This window comes from Gobio gobio (assembly GCF_949357685.1).
Source record: "Gobio gobio genome assembly, chromosome: 3".
In the NCBI taxonomy this organism is placed as follows: Eukaryota; Metazoa; Chordata; class Actinopteri; order Cypriniformes; family Gobionidae; genus Gobio; species Gobio gobio.
The window spans coordinates 17,938,918-17,945,344 of record NC_137099.1 but is presented as its reverse complement, the minus strand read 5'-3'; positions in this window follow the sequence as shown (position 1 = coordinate 17,945,344).

Here is a 6,427-nt window from a genome sequence, read left to right as displayed (position 1 = left end):
CTTGGGAGAAACCAGGCTCAGTTGGGGTGCCTGGTTAAAACTGCTAATCCTCTGGATTTAAACATTCTTGGAAACAATTGGGATGATGTAAGTACACAAGTCAACAAAATACTCCGCCGCAGCCCTATTGACAAGCTGTTGTACCCCTTAACGTACAATTTACAATTAACGTACTGAGTGTACTGTAAGTTATTTTATTTTAGTTCCAATGGCGGGTTTCTATCAATTCTATTAAGCATAAGCAATTCTATAATCATAAATAAAGTTTTGCGTATATAATTTAACCATACACAATAAAGTGATTATATATGACTTACAGGAAGAAAAACGTACTGACTGTTTGTTTGCCATCCCATTCCATTTCCTATATGAGTTCAGTTCACAAATTCCATCTCCATTTAACCTGGTGTGTGTGTGTGTGTGAGAGAGAGAGTGTGAGGGTGTGTGCGCACTGGATACCCGCGTATGAGGTGCTGTCTGAGAAACCAATGAGTTTATTTTTAGCTTTGCAGCACCATAACCTCTCATGTGATTGTAGTCTCTCTCTCGCACACCATGAGTGAATGACTCAACATAGGTCAAGGAGATTCAGAGGTAGTGAACATTCTGTCTTGAACAGCAGCTTTGACGAGGGCTCATGTGAATTCTTCATTAACACCATCTCTGAATTATTGTCTATATGCATGCGGAAATGTCTAACTTAGCATGTGAAACATTAATTATGAATCGGAACAGACTGCTCATGCCAAATAACCGTTGAATGAAATAAAACACGTCTAAAATGCGAAACATCTTTGCTCTAAAAATGTTTGCTGCAAAGTAAGTTATATAGCTAATAATAAATGTGATTATTTTATATAGAAAGTGTTATAGTCAATTCTAATTTGTCTCATCAACATCAACGACCAAAACCAAATTACACAACCATACAAACAATTGAACAAACTATCCTTCACAGCCTTGTTTTTATTCATGTCACATAAAATACATTGTCTATAAGGTTCATAATATATCAAAGAGATTATTATAAAATGAGGTACAGCTGAGCACAGCGCTGCAATGTTCAGGAGTACTAAATGAGGACACAGGGTGCTGTTTTATTTGTATTGTTTTTCAGTTATCTTCACCACAAGATACTAAATCATAATAAACTAGCAGATTCTTTCTTTTAACATTCATCTGGTATAACAAACACATTCAGCAGCACCATCAACATGGACAGTGACCATCTGGTTGTTTTGTCAGACACCAGTCTACTGCATTCCTGCTTTCTCGTTCTCTCCTTCCTCCTCATCTATCTCCAACACTACCCTTCTTCTCGTTGTTCTTTTCTGCATTTTGTTGCCTCTGCTTTGCCTTACGTAATGCACAATCTGTACTCAGCTTGTCTGTTGACCTCTCTTTTGCCTTTTCTTATTCCAGTTCTCTCGATTACAGTCTTTATCCTCCTCCGTGTTTTTCTATTTTTACACAACAAATATTTCTCAGTATTAATCAGTATCTGTCTTCAAACACACACTCACACACACACACACGAAACAAGACAAATTTACCTGAGAAGCAAAATCCATATGATATTAAATCACTTATTTTCAAAGATTGTGTATTTTGAACAAACACTCTCAGAAAAATTCATAAAAATTGTACTTTTAGGGGTACAACAGCTTGTCACTGCGGCAGTACCCTTCAAAGGAGATCTTTGTACCTTATTTACCCCTAAAATGTTAGGTATGTTTTGCTACTCTAAGGTACTAATATTAAGGGATAAAAAAGGTACAAAGGTGTAAAATTATAGTTTACATTTATATTAAATACAATTCGTTGAACATAAGAGTGCCTTTTTGACCAATTTTAAAATTATCTGAACAAACATAATCCTCTGACGTGATTAGGGATGCACCGATATGAAAATTTGGTCCGATAACGATAACCGATAAGTCTTTATATTTGAAAGCTACAAATTATAACATGAAATAAGTTTGTTTGAAATCTTTGCAAATGTATTAAAAATAATATATATATATATATATATATATATATATATATATATATATATATATATATATATATATATATATATATACATATACACACACAACAGGATATATACACAATATATATATGTATATATATATATATATATATATATATATATATATATATATATATATATATATATATATATATACACACACAAAATAAACATAATATTGCAACTTACAATGACACATAAGGCTGTGACTCTGTGGATGCGCTCTTTCAGCGAAAACACGCTGAAACACGGGCAAATTCACAACATTCTTTTACAGTCGTGTTCTAATTATAATTTTATGTAGCCTATATGACAGATTTATGCTGCACATGTTGCGCTTAACTGTATCATTCTTTTCGAAGTGATTCCAATCATATCAAGCAGTTCAAAACCATCATGGTAAATAGCGCGCATATATATTTTCAATCAATATTCAATATATATTCAATAACGACAGCATAAAAAATTGCATTTATCGGGCCGATACCGATATAGTGGCTGATATATCAGCCATCCCTTGACGCAATCCATGACGGCATTAAAAATAAACCATATACTTGTTCCTGATTCTGTGATCCGTCTCTACAGAAATGAGCAAATGAGCTGTTTAAACTGGACACGTCAAAGCGAATGTTCCTTTACGGTTACATTTACGTCTCTATTTGTCCTCTTGTTGGCAGACTTAAGCGCAATGCTCACATCCGGTGCAGACAAGTGACAGCCGTTAAGCGGCTGAACACCAGTGGGCGGGGCCTATGGTGCGATGATGTAAAACAATTAGTTGATGTCTTGCTCTGGAGGCGGGCATATGAAAATGTATTTGCCTGTGTAATGTCACAAATCCCACAATGTCCAAACAAGCCGTTTGTACTGACAAGCTTATGGTAAACTAAAATTTACTTTATTGCCATTTCTTTTTGAAACTTGAATGTCATGTATTTAAATATATTTCTAATTTCATGTTTGTTAGGATGAAGTTGCAATTTAGTTCATTACACACTATAGTTACAATTATAATCAAGTACTTCCCTAGTCAAAAACAATACTATAATGTATTTCAAATTATGCTAAGTATACTACAAATACATTGACATATTTACAGTATATACTTCATGTAAATACCCTGCAGTTGTACTTTTGGTATACCTAATTGGTTTACTTAAAGTCTGCTAAATTAGAACAACTAATTTTGTACTTTATGTACTTGATTAAATGGAAGTGATTTGAAGAAAACAAGTGCACATTCAATACAGTAAAGTGCACTTCTTTTTCACAAAGGCTTTTACTACACTATTTGTTCTACATATAGTTTATAGCTAACATAAGAATAACCAAATTGATTATCTAGAAGAAGAAACTGCAGTATTCATAAAACCCTGCTTCTGCCTAGATTCTGCAGGGAGAATCTAATGGACACCGTACTATCCCATGATGCCATAAGAGAGGAGCTGTCATATTGGTAAATGGAGTGACCTAGCTGATGATGTAGGTCACATGACACTTCCCACATGGCACATGTAGGACTTTATAAATATGCATCTGTGTAGTACAAATGCAGTAGAGCATACTTTATTAATAGTCATATAAGTTCTTGCAGTGGCTACTAGGCAGTATACAAATTGCATCTAAAACCTAAGGAAGCTGATTTGTTGCCCGTACCATACCTGCAAAGACAGCATTTTTCAGTTTCCAATTGTAACCTCTTTCTCTGTTCAGGCTGTGTGCAAAACTAGTAGGTCAGTGCTCAGACTGTGTAGTGTAGCATAGAAAGAAACTCAATGCCTACTTTAATAAACTAGGCCACAGAATTCTGAGGAGAGATAGCTAGGGCACTTTTAATTAGAGACACATTCTCTCAGTTCCCCGTCTCTCTTTTTTTGCTCTCTGACCGGTAGTTCAGATTCTCTCATGTCTGAGGACTTTACCTCATTGGAGAGTCTGTGGTCTCATTGGAGCTAAAAGGTCATTTGCCTGAGAGACATGGAAGAGCTAGACATCCTCACAGCTTGCAGAATAGTCTGTGTAATGTTTCATGCTGTACCATGTTTCCATTGAGAAATGAATGTTCTGTTTTAAGCTCTTGTCTCTGTGCTTGAAGTTGTACGTCCTCAGTGTGTCCTTGATTGTGCATATATGTGTGTGGAATCTTTTGTAATATTTTACATATTCTGACAGGTCAACAATTTGGATAGAAGTCGTCTTACCAAAAGTGATAGATTGATACATTGGCCAGGCCAATAAATCAGCTATTTTGAGGTTATTGGCCTCGCTTGGCCAGTTAACAGAAGCATTAGCTCTCCCTGATGTCTCCTTAACGTCTCTGCTAGAGTCCTCATCAATGAATAATGGAAGATTTCTGTTTGAAATATTTTAGTGGGGTTTCGGAAGTAAAATTTCCATTCACTTTCTCCATATAGCACGATTTATTTTTAACAATAACGTATAAACCTCTTAAAACCATGAGCTCTGAAGTCGCTTAAACCAGAAGCCAAAAGTCCATGTGATTTTGTAGTTTTAGTTCCTACACACAATCCTACAGTGGTCATGGTACGGCAGCAAAGTTCCTTGATTATTACGCAAGAATGAGAGTATAGTTCCTAGCCATATTGGCCTAGAAAATCGCAACTTTTCATTTTCCGTCGGTCTTAGTACACAATGTAACTAGAGAAGGGTCAAGTTTTAAATAGGAAAAATATCTAAACCTTTTGGTCATTTTTTTGAGTGAGATTCTAACGCTGTAAACAGATTCAATGATCTATGCTAAAAGTGTCCCAGACCCGGAGATCAGCTGAATGGAGTCGAAAACGGTGAAACTCAACTGTTTAACTCCAGCGAGTTGGAAAATTAGCCTTGTTTTCAAAAATAGTGGCATGTTCCTTCCTTTAACACAGAAACAAGAACTGCACCGAAAGAGCTCAACAAACTTCCATTCCCAAAAAGCATTGCAAATAGTGTAATTGAATCAGTTTTACAAGCAACTTATAGCTTCAAAAACTTCAAAAAATCCATGCTATACTTTTAATAAATATCTATGAAACAAGAGTTTTATATTTTACCATCTGTTTTTTATTTGATTATGGCATTTTCAATGCTTCATGGACTGTGATTAAATGTTTCATAGAACATACTGTATTATTAAGTCTTGTACTTGTCCCTTTTTTGTTTAAAAACAAAATATGTAATGTTGTAATTCATCAGAGTGGTTTTGTTCATGGCTTAGAACTCTTTATTGAGGATTTTCTCGAAATCCCTATGGAGAAAACGAATGGGGAAAAATACCTTGCATATCAAAATTGCTGAAAAGTATGCGGTCGCTGTTTGTGAACATCGTAACCTATATGAAATATTTGTATATATTTATCAGTATTGGCATTGACCATTGATAAAACACGTATCAGCTACCCAGTGATCACTATTACCAATCTCACTCATGTAATGGATAATGAGTATTGGGCATCTCCGTGTGAAAAAAATTGGCAAGTGATGCTGGAATACGTATGTGAATAATCATGATCTAGTTGACCTCCCAGGTGCTAAGCAGTGATTTGCAATAGCATTTGAATGGTCAGTTTATGCGTTCCCCCAATACAATTTACAAATATCTTTGAATTTTGTCTCGACAGTACTTGCATATGTTCTGTTTTACTGGTGCTGCATGTAAATCGAGCTGTTTCTGGATGATAAAGAAGTCAATGCATGGTTCTAGTCTGAATACAGGCAGCTGGATACTGATCATACGATTTTTAACCTTGTTATTTATTTATTTATCAAGCATGATTGCTATAGCCAAGTCAAAGAACTAGGTTTGGTCATTCATTTCAGAGGTTTATTGCTCCCCTCTCTCTCTCTCTCTCTCTCTCTCTCTCTCTCTCCTCTCTCTCTCTCTCTCTCTCTCTCTCTCTCTCTCTCTCTCTCTCTCTCTCTCTCTCACTCTCTCTCTCTCTCTGATGATCTCAAATCTCTCATTAATCTCCTGGAAAAGCAGCACAAAACATGAAGGAATACTCTCTCTCTCTCTCTCTCTCTCTCTCTCTCTCTCTCTCTCTCTCTCTCTCTCTCTCTCTCTCTCTCTCTCTCTCTCTCTCTCTCTCTCTCTCTCTTTCACACATACACACACTGCTGCAGTGCGGAAGGCTTCAGATAGCAAATAAAAAAGAGAACAGCAGAGAAAAGAGGGGAGGAGGCTGGACTTGTCAAATGTAGGCCTTTCCCTGCTACTGACCGGACTGCATTTTACACATACAGTACTGTACTGTACTGTACTGTATATATAGTGCACAAACTGCTCTACTACTGACAAGCGTTATTCATACCTCTAAATAGTCCTGTACTTTTTAAACAGGCCATGTACAAATGCCAGGATCCACAAATCTGCTGTCATGTCACACACATCCA